Source organism: Podarcis tiliguerta, assembly GCF_965153285.1.
Source record: "Podarcis tiliguerta genome assembly, chromosome: 6".
Lineage (NCBI taxonomy): Eukaryota > Metazoa > Chordata > Lepidosauria > Squamata > Lacertidae > Podarcis > Podarcis tiliguerta.
The window spans coordinates 93558801-93581964 of record NC_139539.1 but is presented as its reverse complement, the minus strand read 5'-3'; the positions used below and the strand labels follow the sequence as shown (position 1 = coordinate 93581964).

General features: G+C 45.6%; 1 protein-coding gene across 3 annotated transcripts in view; it reads right to left on the bottom strand.

The window, feature by feature from the left end:
* TNR (tenascin R) overlaps positions 1–23164 on the bottom strand; it is a 391224-nt gene that overhangs the window by 169952 nt on the left and 198108 nt on the right. For 2 of the 3 annotated variants that reach the window (XM_083446252.1, XM_083446253.1), the window contains exon 2: positions 3874–3974. The exons of the other annotated variant lie outside the window; for it this stretch is intronic. The gene's annotated coding sequence lies outside the window, so the exon portion shown is untranslated. The remainder of the gene's footprint in view (positions 1–3873; positions 3975–23164) is intronic. 3 annotated transcript variants of the gene reach the window in all.

Sequence of the window (23164 nt, the reverse complement as noted above, 5' to 3'; positions counted from 1 at the left end):
CTTAGGATTCTAGCAACAGCATTGGATCAATACTAATTACTTACTTACCCCCAATTACTTAATTAATTCCCTTTTATATATCACTTTCCAGCCTCCCCTCTGGAGCTCAAGGTGGGATATGTGGTTTTCCCCTCCCCAAGTTATCTTGCAACAGCAACCCTGTGAGGCAGGTTAGGTTGAGAGGCAGTGATTGGCCCAAGGTCACCAGTACCTGGGGGTTTGAACTGTTGTCTCCCAAGTCATAGTCCGCAGTTCATAGGTTCCCCTTGCAGAACAGGTCATCTTTGTACAGTGGTGCCTCGCAAGACGAAAAGAATCCGTTCCGTGGGTCTTTTCGTCTTGCGGTTTTTTCGTCTTGTGAAGCAAGCCCATTGTCGGATTAGCGCTATTAGCGCTATTGACAATTTAAGGGCTAAAAACGGCTTTTTAAGGCTTGGGGGATTAGCGGTTTTGCTGCTAAAATGCTTTTAGCAGCTTAGTGCTTCAGGAAAAGGGGTTTTGAAGCAGAAAAAAAAAATTCAAAATTTTTCGTCATTTTTCGTCTTGCGAAGCAAGCCCATAGGGAAATTCGTCTTGCGAAGCGCCTCTGCAAACGGAAAACCCTTTCGTCTTGCGGGTTTTCCGTCTTGCGAGGCATTCGTCTTGCGGGGCATCACTGTAATTCCCATTCACATGAACTCCCTACCAACAGCACCTCTCTCTTTTCAGGATTCAGTTTCAGGGTTTGTTGCTCTCATGACTGTCTCCAGACATTAGTCCACTCTGAACAGTTTGAAGCAGGCAGTACCAGGCAGCAGCAACTCCCTGGAGGATAGCGGTAACAAGAAAGGGGTGGAAAGTGCCAATAGAAGAAGAAGAAGAGTTTGGATTTGATATCCCGCTTTATCACTACCCGAAAGAGTCTCAAAGTGGCTAACATTCTCCTTTCCCTTCCTCCCCCACAACAAACACTCTGTGAGGTGAGTGGGGCTGAGAAACTTCAGAGAAGTGTGACTGGCCCAAGGCCACCCAGCAGCTGCATGTGGAGGAGCAGGGAATTGAACCTGGTTCACTGGATTACGAGTCTACTGCTCTTAACCACTGCACCACACTGGCACACATAGCCAGCAGAGAAAGGAAAGGCAGAGAAACAGAAGCAATAACAGGTGCAGCCTTAATCTCCTACCAATAAGCCCCAGATTTCACAGACCTTCAAAGTAATTAAGGCTGGGCAGAACAACCTGCCTCTGCTACGTGGCGTTTTAACCATGGACAGCTCCTGCAATTTACTCCAGAGCAAGAGGGTGGTAGTGTTTACTGATTCCATACTGCATAATAGTCACCATATCTTGGGGTGTGCCGATCAGAAGGTTGGCGGTTCGAATCCCCGTGACGGGGTGAGCTCCCATTGTCCAGTCCCTGCTCCTACCAACCTAGCAGTTCGAAAGCATGCCCCCCCAAAAGTGTAAGTAGATAAATAGGTACCACTCCGGGAGGAAGGTAAATGGCATTTCCGTGCCAGTTCGCCAGAAGCGGCTTAGTCATGCTGGCCACATGACTCGGAAGCTGTATGCCGGCTCCCTCGGCCAGTAAAGCGAGATGAGTGCTGCAAATCCAGAGTCGTCCGCAATTGGACCTAATGGTCAGGGATCCCTTTACCTTCACCTTTACTGCATCATAGTCACTATATCTTGGGGTGTGGATTTTCCAAGGAGGGATGGCCTTGATCCAGCAAGAATAATTAAAAACAAACACCCTCCCCTATTCTGGATTGGAGCAGTTCAGGATGTGAAATGAGAGTCTCATGCAAGCTGGTGGTGGGTTGGGGAAGCCGCACTAGATGCCCACTTCAAATGCCCCAATGTATCTCAGGCACAACATCTCCCTTTCTTTACTGGAAGTCTCTGTATATTTCCAGGGTGGCCCCAGGTCCTGTGGTGAAGCAGGGCTTCCACATGGAGAATGTTTTCACCTATGTCAAAAGTTGTGTGGTTCTGCCCCAGATTCTGGTGAGGGTGGAACTCTGATGCACTCCTAAAGATAACTAGCCTAACTGAGGAAAATTAACATAGGCTATACTTTGATCTACATAAATGACATTTCCCCCTCCCAGAGTTAAGAGAATTACACCTGAATATTGGTGGCTTGGGGTGTTTGAATAACAACACAAGTTTATATCACATATTTGAAGTTTCAAAATGCTTCTTATCTCGGTCAGCCCTGGAAAGCAGAATAAAATTAGCTACGTATTTCAACGGAAAGGGGGAATGGAAGTTGAGAGGATAGTGCCTATCTGCTGAGTCTACGGTTGAGATGAGATTCAAAGTGGGCCCACACGGCTCGTACTGTTAGACACAGCCCTCAAACCAGCTCAGCACCATTAACTGCCCACAGAGAAAGCATAGCCACCCCTCAGCACTTTGCCACCTTACTTTACTTGTTGCTGATGCCCCTAAATCAAATTTCTATCTGGCTTAGAATGCAAGCAGGACTAAAATTGTGGATGCCAGGTGGAACCATGCACATGCCTCACACACGCAAAGCAACGGCCTGGGGCAAATGCACCTTTTCGCCCTACGAACACGGTCTCTAGCATAACTGCGCAAATGTCTCTACTCCTTGGAAGCCTCTTTACGTGATAAATTAAACCAAAGTTTCTCTGGAGACCATAAAGCAAGGGGAGGAGGGAATGTTTAAAAGAGGAAAGCATACCAACAAAATAACTCATTCTTAGAAGAGTTTTGCACAGTCTCAGCTGTTTATCATACCCACAGCAGGCACCTCACAAAGGAGAAAAAGAAATATAGAACATCTGGAAACCTCTGAAATTAAAAGGAAGCCCAAGTTTGTGTCTCCTTCCACCAAGCAAAGAGTTATGGTGAGTACTGTAGGGACATGGCTGTGTTTTATGATAGGCTTTTGAAGCCCTGGAAATGTTCAGTTAGGTTAGTAAATAATTCAAAAAATGATTTGTGCCAGCCCATCAGAGATCACATAATGCAGGAGCAGAGCATGCATTCCCCGGCATGAGTGAGCACAGTAATATGCTTTTATTGCCAGTCACGTAATAACCCACGTCCTTAGGTACCTTATTAAAAACAACATTGTTAGCGCTGTAGCTTCCTCATGTCAGCCATGTTAAGCCTTCTATTCTGCGCTTATGCCTTGTGAAATCCAACACTGGCATTAGGGGGTGGCACTTGTGGGCAGCAGCTGGGGCCCCAGAGCCCTGGGAGGGGGTCCCACTACCCCCCTGAACTGCCACTGCTTGCTTGCTCCCCTGCCTGCCCATGTCCTTGGGTGAGGAGATGAGCAGCAAAGTAGACACTGCGGCTTGGTATTCGGACCCAGTTGTTCCCTGGCGTCTGAAAGTGGCAGGGTCTGAAGCTGGCATCTAATGCCTGCTCACCTTTAACTCCAGTCCTTCCCATTCTCTGCATGACCAGCTCTTCTTTATACTGGTTTGGCGGGAAAGGAGAAGCACACTGGGTATATAAAAACTAGCCCTGCACAACTTGTGACCCTTCAAACTAAATGCAACCCACACGTCACACATTGCAGCCTTTAGAGATGCTTGCCCTACATTTGGTTGGCGAGCTGAATTTGGTGGGTCTCAAGCTGCACGTGCTTTAGCAACACCAAAGAAAGGAGATGGAGCCCACCTGCAGGGGGGCTCCACAACAGACTGGGATCCAAGAACCTAAAGGGGACAAGAGCCCCATCATTACAAAGATGGAATCCTCCAGGAGGTTTAATGAAAGGCAGCAGGGATTGTGTGGAGAATGGAATTCCCTTCTATGTGGACTTTGAGCTTCTCCCAGAACTAAAGAGACAAGTTGCTACACACTGAATGATGGGAGGAAAGGGGTGGGGAGAATCAAGAAGGCCCAGTACCTGCTGAAACAGGCTGTTTGATGTTCACCTCTGTGACTCGTTCCTTGATTCAGTTCTCCAAAGCAAGCAGCCTCTTTATCAAGTCAACACTCCACAGCCGCCTAGAGAGAGAGCAAAGAGAAAAGGAAGAGATTAAATCTTCTCATTCAAAGGGGGAACAAACTTTATATTTTGGGAGAGGAGGTTGCTCTTTTTTTAAAAAACAAAACAAAACACCAGTCTACTAAGCTGAAAGAATGTTCAAAACTGCCAACCTTTTCTTCCACACATTGGAAGTACAAATGGCACCTTTTCATGTCTGAATTTACTCCCCGACACTTGTCCATTGTCAGTGGGGTGTATGGGGTGTTAAGATATGAACTTAGGAGACCCCACTGTCAAATTTGGGAACTGGAGAGCTATCAGGTTGCAAGAAATGTGTTATTTTTGGCTATTAAACCAGGGTCACAACAAATGTGGGTTAGATGTTCTCTTCTGAACCTGACCCTGGCATCTAAGATGCAGAAATTTACCTTGTATTTCACCACCAGGGAAGTACAGACAAATCAGCCAGACTAGCAAGGAAGTATATTGAACAATGATAGGCCTGAGCAGGTCATGTGGTATTATTGACCCTTATAAAAGTTTTCAAGTTAGGCATGCTCACCAGGTTGAGCAAGTTGGAGGCTGCTATGCTGCGCCCTGTGAAAGGCTGCATTTCCCCCTGCCCTTTTGCAACGAACTTGATTCTATCTGCTCCACCCAACCCACTAGCGTGGTCTTTGCCAATCTGGTATACATGTTTTGGACCACCTCTCCCATCAGACTAAGCTAGCAGTGCTGTTGGTGCCTGGACAGCTGCATCAGGCTGGCGAAGACTGCACTAGAGTTTCTGAAGGCTTCCTAAGGCCTGGCACCTGTGATGGGGGCAAAGACTGGGAGTGCAGGGATGATGCCTGACAGGTGGCCTTGATAGGGCAGAGCCTGGGTCTACTCGTGTGCGGAAGAGGGAGAGGGAGCAGCACCCTGTGAATCAGGTTTCACAGTTTGTGGTGGGCAAGAAACTGGATCCCATGGACAAAATGCAGCATCAGTAGCAAATGTTCAGTCCATTTGCACACATCACTTGGTACTATTCAGGTACTATTGTACAAACCAGTCAGGTCAGATGTGTTTTAATTTGTTGGAAGCCACCCAGAGTGGCTGGGGAAACCCAGCCAGGTGAGTGGGGTATAAACAACAACAATTGCTACTACTGGTACTACTGCTATATGTGTATTTCATATTTCTTTGGAATGGTGGCAGAAGGCCACCACCCCGGAACTCCACCCCTGACCTTGCCACTGCCACATAGCCCAGTCCCGATAAGTGCAGAAATGCTACAACCCTACACACCTCGAGTCACTGCTGGAAGCATCCAGGGAGGCTAAACAACTTCAGGGCGGAGTCTGATCAGCTTAGGTATGGACCCGAAAGTTCTCAAGCCAAACAGAAAATAGCTTGCATCCTTGCATCTGGCTCCTCCACCTGAATATTTTCTGCTTGCTTGATGACTTGGAGAAGATAAGAGTCCAAAACTGAAACCTCAGATCAGTGCCTGAAGCCTGCTAGCCCCATCGTCTCGTTTTTAGACAGTGGGCAACTGAGCCTTTACAGAACTTCAGTATGAAAAACACTCCCTCTTTATTTTTGTAAAAAAGGCTGCTGAGGTTTTTGCATATACAACCATAAGCCACAAGCCGGAGGGAAGCCAGCTACTAGCCATCAGCGAGAGGAGAGCAAGAGTCTTCTCAGCAAATAAGGCTTCTCACCACCACTGCTGGTCAGCCTTATCCTGAGGGGAAGCACTTGAGCCTCACTGTACTGGCAGAGGAATCCCCTATTTGCCTTCAGAGTCCTGGAGTCACCCTGCTTGTTCTGCCGGCAAAGTTCACCCACTGCGGACTCAGACCATCACGTTCCAGTTCCCACGGCTGTCACCCAATGTGAATCTCCATTGGCTACAGCAGCAGAAGCCTCATGGGCAGCAGCTGAAAAATCCCAAGGACAGGGAGATGGTTGCATTTTGCTCTACTTCTGCTGTTGTTGGCGACTGCCTTGTACATCACTTGTCAGAAGGACAGACCACACGTTTAGCTTATTAATTTATAAAGTATAGCTCTGGTGTAGGGATTCCTATTAGATCAGGGTTCTCCTGTATAATGGATGTGTGTGTGTATTTTAATAAACTGAACAGAGTAAAAGGTTATGAGTCAGTGTGTGTGTGTATGTGTATGACCGTAATAGTGTTCAGCTTAGTTTTCTTAGTTGCTATTCTGCTAATATTGTTTTACAGATCAAAAATGCCTTCTTGATTTATGCCTTAAGAGAGAATATTATGAAAATGATATACAGGTGGTACATGACACCAGTCAAGCTTGCAAAAATCTATCACTTGCCCGATAACAAATGTTGGAAATGTAAAGAAACTGAAGGTATATTCTTTCACCTTTGGTGGACGTGCCCAAGGATCAAGACCTTCTGGGAAATGATCTATAATGAAATGAAAAAGGTGTTTAAATATACCTTCCCGAAGAAACCAGAGGCCTTTCTCCTGGGCATGGTCGGCCAATTGCTGTCAAAGAAGGATAGAACTTTCTTTATGTATGCCACAACAGCAGCAAGAATACTTATCGTGCAGTATTGGAAGACACAAGAACTACCCACTCTGGAAGAATGGCAGATGAAGGTGATGGACTACATGGAATTGGCAAAAATGACTGGCAGAATCAGAGACCAGGGAGAAGAGACGGTGGAAGAAGATTGGAAGAAATTTAAAGACTATTTACAGAAATATTATAAGATTAATGAATGTTAGAATGACATCGGATGGAGGTTAAAAGGTTATTAGCAACAATGCGGTGAAGGAGTATAGAAAATTTGAAGGTTAAAAGATGTAAAACTAAAGGTTTAATACATTAAGATATTAAGATACATTAAGATATTAAGACAAAGATTTAGATAAGATAGAGGGAAGGGATTTGCTGATTAAATATTTGAACTGGAATACAGCGAGGGGAGGTGTGGGGAAGTCTGGGAAATAAGCAAATGCAAGGAATATTATGAAAATGGAATTGTTTTTATTTGTTTTTCTTTTTATTTCTGTATTTTTGTATTTTTCTTTTCTTTTTTTCAATGTAAAAGTCTTAATAAAAATATTATTAAAAAAATAAAATAAATGCCTTCTTGATTTGTTATGCTGGAGTCAATTGGGTCGTGCCTCTACAGCAGTGACCAGAGGAGGAATGACCCCTGGGAGGAGTGCAAAAAGAAGAAATGCAATGGTACACCAGCACAACTGGACCCCTTCATCTTCCCCAGCTGCAACAAAACATGTCTCTCCCACTTCAGTCTCTGCAGCCACAGCAGGTGTAACTCTATAACATTTTGACTTCACCTGTGAAGGCATACTCTTCCATTGTCTCCTGAGACAGGCGGATGCCAACCAAACCATATAATATGACTTCCACTGTAATTGCAATGTATAGCTTACTTTTTAGTTGTTGGTTTGTTATTACAGTAGTGTTTTATAGATTGTAACTGTTTGTTAATTATATTATTTATGCTGTACTTGTGATGTTCTATTGTGTTGTTGTTATTTATTGTTTGTAAGCCACTTCTGGATTCTTTTGAATGGAAAGCAGCGTAGAAATCCATCCATCAGGTAGGTTTTCCCCACCTATCGGCATAAACAGAACCATCTTCTATTACACGCTACATTTTTTACCTGCAAGTTCCCTACATACATAGAAGACAACCAGCTCTTGCAGAAACGGGTTGTATTTGATATCACACTCCTGCACAAGCACAGAAATAGAAAGGGACGTGTTACACATCTATTCAGATAATTGCTTCACGCCCGGGTCTCAGAGGAATTGGCAAATACTAAAGGATGAGAAACCAGACAATGCTCCTGTAAGGGAGGCAAATGTTATTAGCTGCATTTCTCAGCCACGGGGATTTGAAAGCAGGGAGAAAGAAAAACAGCCCAATTCAAGAGAGGGGATGGCCCACTGGCCCAGTCCACCACCACAATGCTATTGTTGGCTGGCAGAGCAAAAGCCATTTACTCCAATCACCAGGGACAGCCTCCGTTTCCCAGGACTTGTCTCTGCTATCCTAATTTGAATCTGACAGATAGGAATCACTGGAGCATTAGTGCATTTCCAGCTCAGCTCTAGCCAAGTAAGCAGAGGGACTTTTCAAGGCCACTGCAGATTTCAGCCCAAACTTAGCGTAGGCTTGAGCTGATTGTGAACTGGGGAGGTGAAAGACTGTAGCAGCTGTGCTAATGTTTAAAGCTTTTAATCACACCAGAGGTGGTGGTGGGGGGGGGGGAGAAATCAGCTGCTGCTGCTCAACTGTAAGATACAGTGGTACCTCAGGTTACATATGCTTCAGGTTACTGACTCCGCTAACCCAGAAATAGTGCTTCAGGTTAAGAACTTTGCTTCAGGTTGAGAACAGAAATCGTGCTCCGGCGGGGCAGCAGCAGCAGGAGGCCCCATTAGCTAAAGTGGTGCTTCAGGTTAAGAACAGTTTCAGGTTAAGAACGGACCTCCAGTACAAATTAAGTACTTAACCCGAGGTACCACTGTATAGGAAGTCACTGGACTGCAAGTCTACCATTTTGGAAAGGTGCTGAATTGAAGGGAGGGCTATGAAGTTAAAAAAGGAGAAGGAAAATTCCCAAAGAGAAAAACACCACGTGGAGGAGCAAAAAGCCTTATAACACAGGAAACTGAAGGTGCTTACATACTCTCCTGAGTCGTTTCACTAACTGACCAAAGATATTAGCCATTGCAGCTGAATGGACTCTGTAGTTCCCACCAAAGAGCAGAGAAGACGAGTGTAGCGGGTGGAACTGGGATGTGGAACTAACCCCAGACACTTAGGCAATCCAAGCACTTCTTAGCTAATACCTGACATGATGCTATAAACTTAATACCTTTATGGTCATGACATCCACCCCCTTCAATCCCCACCCCCCAAATCCTGAGATTGGAATTGACTATCCAAGGTGCAATACATCCTGAAGAGTCTAACAGGTGAGTTCTTTGCATGTTTACTCAGCGTTAAGTCCCACCAGAGTCAATGAGGCTTACTCCTAAGTAGGGATGGGGAGAGATTTGATTCAGTTCATATTTGAATCCAAATCTACCAAATCAACACTTTCTGAAATAATTTGAGAACTTCAAAAGTTGCACTTATCCATATTTTGCGGTGCAGTTCTCCAGTCCAACGATGTCTACAGGAATGGATACATTTGTGGAAGGTGTGCATAAAAATGAACATATTAATGGAAGTATAAGATCCATTATATTAGAGCTTGCTTTCAAAAATATGTCCATTAGTCAAAACTGCATTTTAAAAACTGGAATTTGAAAAATTAGCACTAAATTGCTGCTGAAAGGTGGAGAACCGAATTTGAAATTGAAAGAATGAGAAAGCAAGAGAACCAAAATCAAAGACCCTCCCATCTCTACTCCTAAGTAAGTGTGTATAAGGATTGCAGGCAAAATGCAGAGCTCTGCAAGAAGCCTGAGGTTACTTTCAGTTGACTCCCTTCCTTCGGAGCGGAAGCAATTTTCCCCTTCTGGTGGGAGTCTCATTTATGCCTCAGTTCAAGTGTATTTTGAAATCAGAGATACTTGAAAGGTGACAGAATATAAAGTGCCTGGTGTCAACAACGATGCATGCCATTTTACAATTGTTCTCTGATGCTTATTTTCTGAACTGATGTAGGTCTATGGCATCTATTTAGTTGCTGTGCACTGTTTATAGATTTTATTAAATGATTAATTCAATACCCCAAGCTATCACAACTTCTCATGTTTTTGCAGCATGCTTATCTGGAATCTTTGGTGGGTGCTTTGGTGCATTTTTAGATATTGATATTTGTCTGCTTTCTTCAGTTAATGGATTCTGTAATGTAACAAAGACACCTTGATAGAATTTGGGTTGCTTAGACTGTTAATGTAATTCAGGTGTTGTTTGCTAATTTCATCTTTTTCACACTGAATTAATTTATTTGCCATTTTGGTTTTTATTCGGATCACATCTATGCATAAATATTTTGCGAACTGAAAGCCAAATTCCTGTTGTGTGGACAAAATAATGTCTTCTGGTGTGGGCCACAATCAAGCCACAACATAGGCACGTTTGAGCATTTTGTGATAGTGATGGGTAAATTCCCCTTGGCTCATGCTGGGTTGCTTCTGAAATTAGCCAAGGTAAATTAAGGATTTAATTCAGGTTATTTTGAAGCCCACTTGTATTAGTGCCCCTTGGTTAGGCAATAATAATAATAATAATAATAATAATAATAATAATAATAATAATTTATTATTTGTACCCCGCCCATCTGGCTGGGTTTCTCCAGCCACTCTGGGCGGCTTCCAACAAAGATGAAAAATACACTAAAATGTCACATATTAAAAACTTCCCTGAACAGGGCTGCCTTCAGATGTCTTCTGAATGTCAGGTAGTTGTTTATCTCTTTGACATCTGATGGGAGGGTGTTCCACAGGGCGGGCGCCACTACCGAGAAGGCCCTCTGCCTGGTTCCCTGTAACTTGGCCTCTCGCAGTGAGGGAACTGCCAGAAGGCCCTCGGAGCTGGACCTCAGTGTCCGGGCAAAACAATGGGGGAGGACCGAGGCCGAGAAAGAAGCAAACAAACACCCTGCCCACTTCCAGTTTCCCAAGTCCCTCCCTTTCCTTTCCAATCCCGCATTCTGTCCTGTCCTGGTGGTCTGGTGCTGGTGGTAAAAAAAAAAAAAGGTAAAGGATCCCTGACAGTTAAGTCCAATTGTGAACGACTCTGGGGTTGTGGCACTCATCTCACTTTACTGGCTGAGGGAGCCGACATTTGTCTGCAGACAGTTTTTCCAGGTCATGTGGGCAGCATGACTAAGCCACTTCTGGCAAAACCAGAGTAGCACATGGAAACGCCGTTTACCTTCCTGCCGGAGCGGTACCTATTTATATACTTGCACTTTGACGTGCTTTTGAACTGCTAGGTTGGCAGGAGCAGGGACCGAGCAACGGGAGCTCACCCTGTTGCAGGGATTTGAACCGCCGACCTTCTGATCAGCAAGCCCAAGAGGCTCAGTGCTTTAGACCACAGCGCCACCCACTGGTGGTAGCTGCAAGCTATTGGGGAAGGCAAGGGGAGGAAGTCTCTTCCTCCTCTCCTCTCCTCTCCTCTCCTCTCCCCTGGTTAAGTCAGAAATGGTCCCTGGGGAAACCATTTCCCAATGCCAGTGTAATGCCAGTGTCCATGTGAAAGAGATTTCCCAAGAGCTCTGTGGCTTTATGGCCTGATGTTCTGCTATGCATGGGGTGGCAAAGTAGAAGGAGGCCTCCATGCTGTATTCTTGCCACTGCTGTGCAGTGACTAAATTGGGTTTAAAGGAGTAGGGAGAGGAATTGGGGCAGTCTGTGGGTGGGTGAGATGTCTCCAGGCAGCAGGGTTTCGAGGAGAATGCCCATTTAACCCAGACCAAAGTCCTAGCTGGAGAAAAACACAAAGGGCATAATCCTTGTTTCATAGTATTATGGACCCCCTGGAACTTGCACCCTGAAGCACAGAAGTACATGTTTGATGGCCTAACAATTTTGAGGTTATTGTGGTTGCCAGTCCTCAGTGTCTGACCTTAAGTATCCTCATTCTCCGATAAACTTCAGGGTGAGGGGCCAGAATCAAGGGAGAGGGGCTATTTTCTGTTTGGCTCGAGATTCACTCTGCCCCATGCCATGTCTAATCTGAGGCAACAGGAGGGGTGACCTTGGGTAATTTTCTGCAATATGGCACCCAGTGTGAAGCCAAAATTTGGTGCCCCCTCAGTTATGGATCTTCTCAATTTTGGGAACTGCCAACATTGCCCTAAATTCTACGTTGGCAAATGGTGCAGCTAGCCTCTACACCTCACTAGTCTAGCACTATGTGGTGCTTCCTAGGTGCCAATTTAGGTGCCAATCCTACAGGCCTCTTTCAGTGCCATCTGCTTTGTTAACCTGGCAGGTACTTTCTTCTGTATCCTCTCCCAATAGATGATTTCCATTATACACAGGTGTCTACAAATTAGAAATAATTCATTACTTTCCGGTGAGGAGTTTAAATGGGCTTCATGAACTCCGTAGAGTTACCTCCCATTATCTGTCTCTGCAGACCTGCAGGGCTGCTGTGTGTAATCTGTCTGCAGCCTACTTTGCGGCTCCTAACCCCTGTCTCTGCCCCCCTTTTGTCTCTCAGCTCCCCAGAGAAAAGGGCCCTTTGGCAAAATCTCTGCCACACAGCCTTCTCAAGCTCCTGGCTCTTGCACGGATCAGGAACCAGTTTTATGAGCTCCGATTCTCTCTTGCATTAAAAAGGCCTCTGGTGTAAAGTGGTTACAAGACTGCAAAATGTGAAATGCCACATTGAGAAAGGGAAGACCTCAGAGAGCACTTAAATGCAGTTTAATTACATTCCTTCTACACCAGCCAGGGGGGCAATTTACCATCCAAAGTCATATGCTTTGCTCAGAAAAACAAAACTAAGCACAAGCATTGCCCCCGCTCACAGCTGATCTTTCCTGAGGACGTGAACTGCCTATGTGCTAATAGCTGTTTATCATACAATTTCAGATGCTCGGCATAAAGTGTCAGAATAGAGGGTGCATATTTTGATCATCACAGTGGTATCCTGCCCTTCCTCCAAACCTGTGAGATAGCCTTAAAAATGGTACCTTGCCCAGTGTTATCCTCTGAGCTTCATGGCTGAGAAGAGTATTCTGAAATTAGGTCTTCCCTGTCCAAGTCGAACACTTAATCTGCGGCAGTCATGTTCAGACCCATTTTCAGAGACCATGTGTCAGGGGTTCAGGAGCAGAGGCACAGGAAAGGGAGGAAATAGAGAGCGAGGGGGAGGAGTCCGAAGGAAATGTTAGCGATGACAGCGGTCCGAGGTCTCCGAGTCTTTCCAGCGAATCGGAAGATTCACAGAAAGGGGCCCCCATGGTCAGGGCAAGGGGGGTGCCGAGGGGAACACCCCAGGAAGAAGGGGCCAGAGGGGACTCAGAGAGCAGCAGTTGGAAATCAGGACCAGCGTCCACACCAGAGTGCAGTAGGGGGGAGGAGTCCCAGGCATCGGGATCAGGCGGCGCACTGCCAGCGGTAGGACATGAGGCAGGATTGGCCACGCCTCCATCGGGGAGCGAGGAAACGGTCAAGAGGAAGGTTGAAGGCTGCGCGCGCGCGCCAAGTTCAAATGTACAGGAGGGCGGCACAGTTGGCAGCCCGGATAGGGAGCCAGGTCCCAAAGCCCGCCGGAAAGAGCGGGAGGAGTCAGGGGGGTCAACGTCAGCCTCAGAAGAATCCAGGAAGGAAGGGACCCCGGGGGGTAACAGGACCCAGAGGAGAAAGGAGAGACGGAAGAGGTGGAGTAAGGCTAGAGTCTTAAACTGGTGTACAGGGGGCGGAGATTCAGATGGAGCTTCGCCGATCTAACCCTAGACGTAGAGCTGGGGCGCTGCGGCTTGAAAATGGAAACTGTACTTCAATAAAGACTTTTGTACATTACTGCCGGCTAGCGTTGGTCCTCTGTGAGCTGGGACCTGGAGCCAGCTCTGACACCATGGATTCAGTCCTACCCTTCAGTCCTCCCCAATACCAAGAATAGGAGGCATGACAACTGTCATTTGAGGTTTGGCACAGGCATTGGGTAGACCCCACCCCTTCCGGCCCGCCTGCCAGAAGAACTTACATTTGGGGTCAACTGGAAATGAGGGCGCCCCTGACCTACATCAAGGAGTAACTCCCCCACTAGATTGCACCTGGGGAGTGCTGTAGCCCCTTGCCCCTGCCTGGGCACCCAGACAGAAGCATCTTCCCTGGATCCCTTTAATGGGATACCCCATTTCAGACGGGCCAGGTAGAGGCTACAACCTCCCCTCCGTCCAAGATGACGCTTATCCAGTGATGCGATGGCATCTACCAGGAAGGGGGAGAGGACTTCTGCACTGAATACCTGGATATCAGCAATCAGAAAATACAAATTTTATTGTGGAAATACATTAATATAGTAAGCCTTTTCGTTATGTGGGGCTTATGCTCTAGGGATTGCACCTAAAGCCAAAACTGTGTATCGTCAAAACACATTGGGTGCAAGCCAAAGCCTTTCCCCCCAGACAACAGCCTCCTTTTAGTTTTAAAAAAACTTGGTGAAAAAGGCTTACATGTGTTCACTGAAACAACAATGGCATACCCTCCACATTTTCCAAAGACAGTCCTGGAATTACAGAAGCTGTCCCGGTTTCTGATTTGATCCCGGAATGTCCCACTTTTCCTTTTTCCTCCCTTCCATGTCTCAGGGAACAATTTAAAGTGGTGGGTGGGTGTGTAGGTTCACAAACAGAGTCCCGTTTTTACTGAAAATAAAAATTCTGCACCAAATGAAGGAAATGGTGAATCTGGCCTACGGTGCCCTTCCTATAATTTTGAAGGAAAATGTCACCAATCCACTATAAGTTCTTTGATTGCAATGCTTCAGCAGTTTTTTAAGAAAACACATGGAATGTTTATTCGTTTATTGTAAATGGAGCCTTACACTGTCTACTGAGAAGTAAGTCCCACTGTTTTCAATGGAGCTTACTCCCAGGTAACTGTGTAAATACTATGCAGCCTTACACTGCAATCCTAAGCATTTTTACTCAAAACTAAGTCCCACTGAGTTCAATAGGATTTACTCTCTGGTATGTTCCCGATCAATCCCACAGTTTCCATTATTGTTATTGTTATATCCTGCCTTTTTCCCTGACAGGGACTCAAGGTAGCTTACAGCTAAAATTTTATTTCATTCCGTTTATCTGTTGAAGGTGCTGTACATGATCTCTTCCCTTGCACATTTTTTTCTTTACAACAATCCTATGAGGTAGGTTAGACTGGAGGGTTGTAATTCGCTCGATGTGACAGGTGTATATGTTTATACGATGAATATATGTGCGGCAAGATCAAAGGTAGGAGACGCTTCCTGATGTAGAATATAATGTTCCTATTTTCATCAGAGAAATGTGGGAGGATGTGTAACAGACAGACACAGGCCACAACTGAATGAATTTGATGGGTCCGAAGGGTGGACTAAGCATGATGTGGCAGCCATATTTGTTGTTCGTGCAGTTGCTCTGATCACAACCAAAGTGGATGAGTGTGTGAAGGGCAATTACATTTTGCTATAAAAATGTGCCTGGGTGAGGGGAGCCCTTTCCTTAACTCCTTGCCCTCTGTTGCCTCAGGTCATTTCCTCCCTGCTTGACTCTGATCCTAGAAGCAAGCCAAGCCAAAGTGAAAAGACTTGAGTTGATGATGGAAGAAAGAAACATAAGGGGTGTGTGTGTGTGTGTGTGTGTGTGTGTGTGGAGCTGCAGGCTTTTGCAACCCTCATTTATGAACACCTCTTGCTATAAACATTAAATCCCATTGCCTACTTCATGTGCCAATGGGGTAGACACAAGAATAGTTTGGCCCTCAGACAGAAGTCATGGGTAACTTTCTGGACTGTTCTTCTTCCAGTGCCAGAGTCTGAGAATTCCTGCTGTACTGCAGGCAGCAAGGTGGGCTTCTGGGGTTACCATCCAGGCACGGATCAGGCCCATTTCTCTTTGGCTCCAGCAGTCTTCAGTAGGAGTGGGCTTCCAGGCCATTGCCAGGCCCCACCCCCAACTCTTTGGTTTTTGTACTGATTTATGGCTCTGTGTGTAGATTTTTGCATTATGAGACATTCCTCCCGCCTCTGTGTTGGATTTATGAGTAGAGGCAGTGTTTGGAAATGGTTTCCTGTAGGAATTAATTCATTTTTAATCAGCTGAGCATAATGATTTGAAATAAATGATCTTCCTGAACTGAGGTTAATCAGCTCTGAATGGGCCTTTTCCATTATGTTATTTAGAGAGGGTATATTATAGAAATACTGTTATAGGCCTTATTTAATCATCTGTTTGTTTCACTGTGTACACAGTTTTTAATGGACTGCTCAAGATTTAATGCGAGGAAGCTTTATTTTTATTATTTGTAGGGGATTTAGTGCTGACAAAAGGTGCAGGATTGATAGCACCAAAGGCAGAAACAATCTATTTCTTTGTATTTTGCACTACCCTTAGCATACCAAGCTAACAGAGCCATGTGCTACTGAGGAACAGACTTCTGTAGCCTCCTTTCTGTACGCTGGTATACTGGTGGCAAGATGAAGTGCGTTTTTTTTGTTTTTTGTGCTACTAAATAAACAGACACCAAGGCATGCTGCACTATATTAACAAACAAGCAGAAAACCTGGCATAGATTTCTGCCCCCAGTACCATAGTTTTTGAAGAATGGTGATGCATGCAGAATTTTAGTATCTGCCACAAACTTTGGATGCCAAAGTTTGTGACTGATTCTAGGTTCTCAGTCTTAGTGTTTTATTCCCATTACCAGTCTCCAAAGCAGTGGCGTAGCGTGGGGGGTGCAGGGGGGGCCGGCAGCACCGGGCGCAACATCTGGGGGTTAGGTTTACGGGGCGCAAATCCACGGGTTAGGGGGCACAAATTACTTGCCTTGCCCCGGGTGCTGACAACCTACGCTACGCCACTGCTCCAAAGGAAAATTTCTCATCCTGATGCCCCAAAATGTTGGAAAACATTTTAAAGCAAAGAATATAGAAGTCTTCAGTAACCATTTTCAGGACACTCTCTTGACCTCTCCTGACACTCTCCCTACATTTCCCTTCCTTCAGCTAGGCCCACACCCTGAACTCACTCACTCCCTCACAGCTCTCCTTTTGCCACCATGCTGCCACATGCTTAAAGGAAAGAAAGAAAATCCATTGACAACTCAAAGATGGGTTCAAAATAAAGCACACAAACAAAGGCAACTTATTCCACATTTACCTAAATGATGTACAGTGGTACCTCAGGTTACAGATGCTTCAGGTTACATACGCTTCAGGTTACAGACTCTGCTAACCCAGAAATAGTACCTCGGGTTAAGAACTTTGCTTCAGGATGAGAACAGAAATCGTGCTCCGGTGGCGCGGCAGCAGCAGCGGGAAGCCCCATTAGCTAAAGTGGTGCCTCAGGTTAAGAACAGTTTCAGGTTAAGAATGGACCTCCAGAACGAATTAAGTTCTTAACCCGAGGTACCACTGTATTCAGTGATTTCATCCAATGTGTGTGTGTATTAAGTGGCTGAGAGGTTTGGCATCTTTGGTGCAGGGCTGTCACAGCCCTGTTCTGGATCAACCTCCCCCACCATTTGCTGAGCACACAGAAGAAAGAGTGATGCCAACAATCTTTCTCCACTTCTCCCCACAGTTCATGGGCATGTGCCACTGTCCTCACTTCCTGCAGGCAGCTGGTGACCCCACTGCAGGTAGCTGTTGCATTCTGCGCACAAGATAGAGCAAATCGACAGCGCCCTGTACTGCCTTGCTCAGTAAACTCTTGGCTCTCTTGCCCATAGGCAACTGCTGATGTTGTTGCATAGAAAGGACAATAAATTGGTGCTATTTACAGTTATTTGGAATTCCAAACTAATTCACCAGGTTCAATTTTGGACACAGATAATACTGATTTGTTGCTGCAGTCAATTATCTGGAACTTTTGTTGTCTGATTCTACTTGATTTTTCCATCAGGGGAAAATACGTTTCAGTAACTGGAGGCCCAAACTCTTGCACAAGGTAGGGAGAGAAGGGCGAACCCCCCAGAGACTGAGCGCTTGTAAGAATGTGTGTCTGAATGCGGGAGTCTGTCAGCATTTCCTTATTCTCACTGAGATGCAGATTCTTATCTACACATCCAGTCAACACGCACACATTGAACTGCCAGTATAAAGCAAAACATATTATGTAACTGCTTTTTCCAGGAAGAAAAAGAACACATGTGCACAGAAAGACTAGGATATCTGAAGCACTCTTCAGACTTTCCATGGAGATATCTGAGATACAGAGATGCTGGCAAATTCCTCCTCAACTGAATTTCAGCGAATCAATAATTCTGTCATCTGGGTGAAGACTGCATGTAATGTGTTTCACTCACCTGGCAGCAAAGGATTCTGAATCCCTACAGTTTTCCTTTCTGAATACTCTGCAAAATCCGAATATATTTTTTGTACGCATGGCACCACTGAAAACCATTTTAAATTGTACTTGGTTGGTTGTTGCACATCGAGATCCCCAAGACACCCCCCCCCCAAGAAAAACACACACTTAATTTTTGTTTAAGGTTTTTGGCATAATTTTGGCCACAACTTTATTCAAATTACAGCAATGTGAGTGGTTCCTTAGTCATTGGTAGCACTAACTGACCCCGCACGGGGACAGCTCTGACATTCACACCCCCCCGCGAAGTCAGCAAGGAGGCCCCATTAGCTAAAGTGGTGCTTCAGGTTAAGAACAGTTTCAGATTAAGTACGGACCTCCGAAACGAATTAAGTACTTAACCTGTAGTACCACTTTAAACATAGCACTGAGTTTATAGTATCATTTTACATAATCTCAAAACATAAATGGTCAATGTAGGCTCTCCACAGACATGTTTGTGAAATTGGTGGGATAAATTTGCTATCTTGCATGTGAAAAGAAGGGGTGGGGGGAGGTAATAGGTTTAATCATAGGTGTCTCTCTTTATAACACTTGAAACAGTCATGTCCCAGATATTGTTGAACCATACCTCAAGGGGCAGCTCAACCTGGGATTTCCAGGATAATTATGACACCATTAGTCATTACAGTGGTGCCCCACAAGACGAATGCCTCGCAAGACAGAAAACCCGCTAGACTAAAGGGTTTTCCGTTTTGGAGGTGCTTCGCAGGACGAATTCCTCTATGGGCTTGCTTCGCAAGACGAAAATGTCTTGCGATTCCTGGGGTTTTTTTTTTGCTCCCCACCCCCTTTTTCTAAGACACTAAGCTGCTAATAGCCTTTTAGCAGCTAATCCGCTAATCCCTTAAACCTTTAGTAGCCGCTAAACCGCTAATAGCGCTAATCCGCTAATCCGCTAATGGGCTTGCTTTGCAAGACGAAAAAACCACTAGACGAAGAGACTCATGGAACGGATTCTTTTCGTCTTGCGAGGCACCACTGTACTTGCTTCTGCTATCCCTAATTTTATAGTGAGAGCTCCTTGGGGCAAGCATCTGACTTTTGCTTATGCCACATTGTGAAACACCATATACAGATCGGCAACTGGCTGCCTCTGGCTTAAATCATGTCTCATCAGTACAACCACCCCTCTATCCCCAGAGCCAAGAGAAATGCATTGGGAGGAGTGGTGGCCATGGGACTTGTCACCAGCCCTCGTTAGAACCCAGCCTGCCACCATCCAACCCAACCTTAACATGGGTTTCCGGTAAAACTAGTTGTTGAAAAGGGATGTGCAAAGGTGGCGCAATGAATATAATACGATTCATCCTTAATAAGGAAGAAGAGCGCTGATGGGTCAGGCCATTGGAGTGGGTTGGGTTTTTTTCTAGCCCAGCACCCTGTTCCCAAGAGTGGCCAGCCAGATGCTTCTGAGAGGTCCACATGTGGGTCGTGATGGCCACAGCTCTCCCCCATTATTTCTTCCCAGGCATTTTGGATATCCACAGGTCCACTGCCTCTATGCATGCAGAGTCCATTTAGGTATCCAGAGAGTAATGGTAACTGATAGACCTCTCTCCTCCATGAATTCATCTCAACCCCTTTTAAAGCAATTTAATCCATGGGCCACCACCGTCTCTGTAAGAACACAATAATTTACAGAAGAAGTAGAAAAAGCTGTTAAGAGTGAAAGGGAGAGACCTGATTGAGGCTGAAACAGCTACAAAATGGGCATAACCCTCCAAGAATATTTCCCAGGCACAAACTCAGCTGAAATGGCCAGAAGCTGCACTCTAGAGCAACTCCTATTCGTACAAATGAGCTTGGGCAAAATCATTTCCCAATGGGCTGCATTCAATAAATGGGAACGGGGCGGGGTGTGTGTGTGCCCATAAATAATCTTGCAGTGCAAAAGTCCTCTGTGGCTTTTTGCATTTCAGCCTCCCCTTCACCGGTTGCCAGTTAGCATGCATATATGGGCCTATTGAACCCCTAGAGGTGTTCAGTGATAAAGGTTAGGTATTTCCTTGATGAGCTGTGAAATATCAAGACTGTTTCACCTCGACTGCACATAAAAACAACTTCTGCATGAGGACTGTGTATGTGTCTTCCACCTCCGTTCTCCAGCAACAGAAAAAATTGTTTTCAAGGCAGTGGGTGGGTGTTCTAACCATTGCGAATGTTGCTTCTGAATATTATTCTCAGGGCATGTGCACATTAGCAGCTGAAAATGCAGCCAGGTCATTCCCCCCTGGTGTGTTTCAAATCTCCTTTTACATTGCTGGGCACACTATTACCTGATTTGCTGTACCTGCAACCCCTCCAACTGCTAGTCAATGCAGCCATCGTCTGCGCATGCCCAACAGATATCTAAAATGTGCGCATCTCAGCTTGTATTCATTGGGCCACCTGTTCAACAACTAGTTTTACTGGAGAACCATGTCAGCGTTGGGTTGGATGGTGGCAGGCTGGGTTCTAACAAGGGCTGGTGACACATCCCGTGGACACCACTCCTCACAATGTATCCCCTTGGTTCTGGGGATAGGATGGTGGTTGCACTCATGAGGCAAGATTTAAGCCAAAGGCTGCCAGTTGCTGATCCCTGGTGTACAGTGTGGACAGCAGCGGAGCATATGCCAGCGCTGCTCCTGAGGGGTGTGGGGCGCAGAGGGTGACCTCCCAGGCGCGGGATAACCACTTGGGTGCATGGAGTGGCACGCTGTAAGCCTGTGACTCCCAAGCCTCCCCCAAGCTGTCAAAATGAAGGGGGAAATACTGCCAGCAAAGCAGCGCAGCTCCCCCTCCCCCCGATGGTAGGCTTGAGAGTCGCAGGTGGGTGGGTGGCACGCCAAATGTCACCCCCCCAGCGAAGACACCTGGGGTGGTCCGCCCCCACCGCCCCCCTTTCCTCCGCCCCTGAGTGTGGCATAAGCCAAAGGCAGGTCTTGCCACCCAAGGAGCTTTTGTTTTGAACCGCAGGTGCAACCACTCCCATGAACCTGCCTTTGGGCAAGTGGATCAGGACAGTTCTCACCACAAAATTAGGAATAGGCAGTGCTTTTTTCTGGAGGTACTAGAGGGCATGCAGTACTGACACCTTTTTTTCTAGAAGAAAAGCACTGGGGATAGGAGAAGCAAGGAGTAACTAATGAAGTCATATCTAAGAGGGAATGCAAATTTGTCCAGCTTACCGTAATGAATTGGATAGAAGCTGGTTTGAAGGAAAGTGCATCAATCAACAGCCTTTCTCAAGGAAGTACAGGATAGATATGGACCATGCGTAGGCAAACTAAGGCCTGGGGGCCGGATCCGGCCCAATCGCCTTCTAAATCCGGCCCACAGATGGTCCGGGAATCTGCATGTTTTTACATGAGTAGAATGTGTGCTTTTATTTAAAATGCATCTCTGGGTTATTTGTGGGGCATAGGAATTCTTTTTCCCCTCCAAAATATAGTCTGGCCCCCAACAAGGTCTGAGGGACAGTAGACCGGCAGAAAAAGTTTGCTGACCCCTTACAGGGACTCTGGTTAACACCATGTGTATTCAACTTCAGACCCCAGTGGTGCAAGTGGGAGGAAATACTAATGTATAGAATCATAGAATCATAGAGTTGGAAGAGACCCCAAGGGCCATCGAGTCCAACCCCCTGCCAAGCAGGAACCACCATCAGAGCACTCCTGACATATGGTTGTCAAGCCTCTGCTTAAAGACCTCCAAAGAAGGAGACTCCACCACACTCCTTGGCAGCAAATTCCACTGTCGAACAGCTCTTACTGTCAGGAAGTTCTTCCTAATGTTTAGGTGGAATCTTCTTTCTTGTAGTTTGGATCCATTGCTCGGTGTCCGCTTCTCTGGAGCAGCAGAAAACAACCTTTCTCCCTCCTCTATGTGACATCCTTTTATATATTTGAACATGGCTATCATATCACCCCTTAACCTCCTCTTCTCCAGGCTAAACATGCCCAGCTCCCTTAGCCGTTCCTCATAAGGCATCGTTTCCAGGCCTTTGACCATTTTGGTTGCCCTCCTCTGGACACGCCGGCTCACTTTCATCATGTCTTTTGAGCCAGGCTCAGGGCCAAACTACATATGACAGTAAATGTGTCATTGCCTTTAGCCTGTCAGCAAACAGCATCAGCTGGGAGTAGGGCCTAGTAATTATGGAATCGCAGCAGTTCTGGAGGAGGAGTTTAACCCTCCCCTCCCCTTCTGCAATCCTGATGAACGTTGCTCATTCATAGCTGCTATTGGCATTGAGAGAGAATCTTTGATTAGTGCAGATGGCAATGCCAACAGCAGCCTCAGAAGAAGGGGGGAGGGGAGGAACAGGTTATACACCTGTTACAATAAGTACAACCCCATTCCACTCTGCATGTCGGTACTATTTGCATTTTTTAAAATGTGAAAATTAAATCATAGTCATGTGCAGTTGGAACCTTAAACTCCTATTCCCCTTATGGAAGGATTGAAAACAGAATGTATATAAACTGAAGCTGCTAAATTTGAATAAAACTTATTGCTTAGACCTGCTAGTCATGCAGAAGTGTGAGACATGGGCCACACACAATCAGAGTTTCTTGCAAAAATATAAACCTGATCCTTTCTAGATGTAATGTTGCCCTTGACCTCTCCTTGTAAAGAGGTTTTGCATGTTAGTGTGACACACCAATTCAGTATTACATCAAGAGTGTCAATGAGGATGGCATTGGAACTGAATCATTCTCCCATAAAGCACTACTAATGAAACAATGCAGAACAGATACCTAGCACATTAAAAAGCTCTCTAATAACTAAGGATGGACTGATTGATATATTGAAGGGGGGTAATGGGAAAGGGATAGCATGACTCTCCAGATAATCTCTGCTTGCAGCACAACCTTTTGCATTTTTATTCAGTGTAGGTGTTGGATCTGGGAACAAAACAGCATTCTTCTTAACTATAAAATAATCAATAACATCATAGGGTTTAGCAGAGTAGATCTCTCTCCTACTCTTTCATGCTTCCTCTCTTCACTGATGGCTCTTATATAAGGCATTCAGAACACAGCTTCTAAGAATCATTAGTGGTTTCTTTTAAAAGTAAGCAGATAAGTAAGCAAGAAAGAAATTGATGTGCTTATGACTGGAGATGCAAAGTTTCATGCTAAGGCTGTGAGCTTAGTCTATTCAGTCCATGGG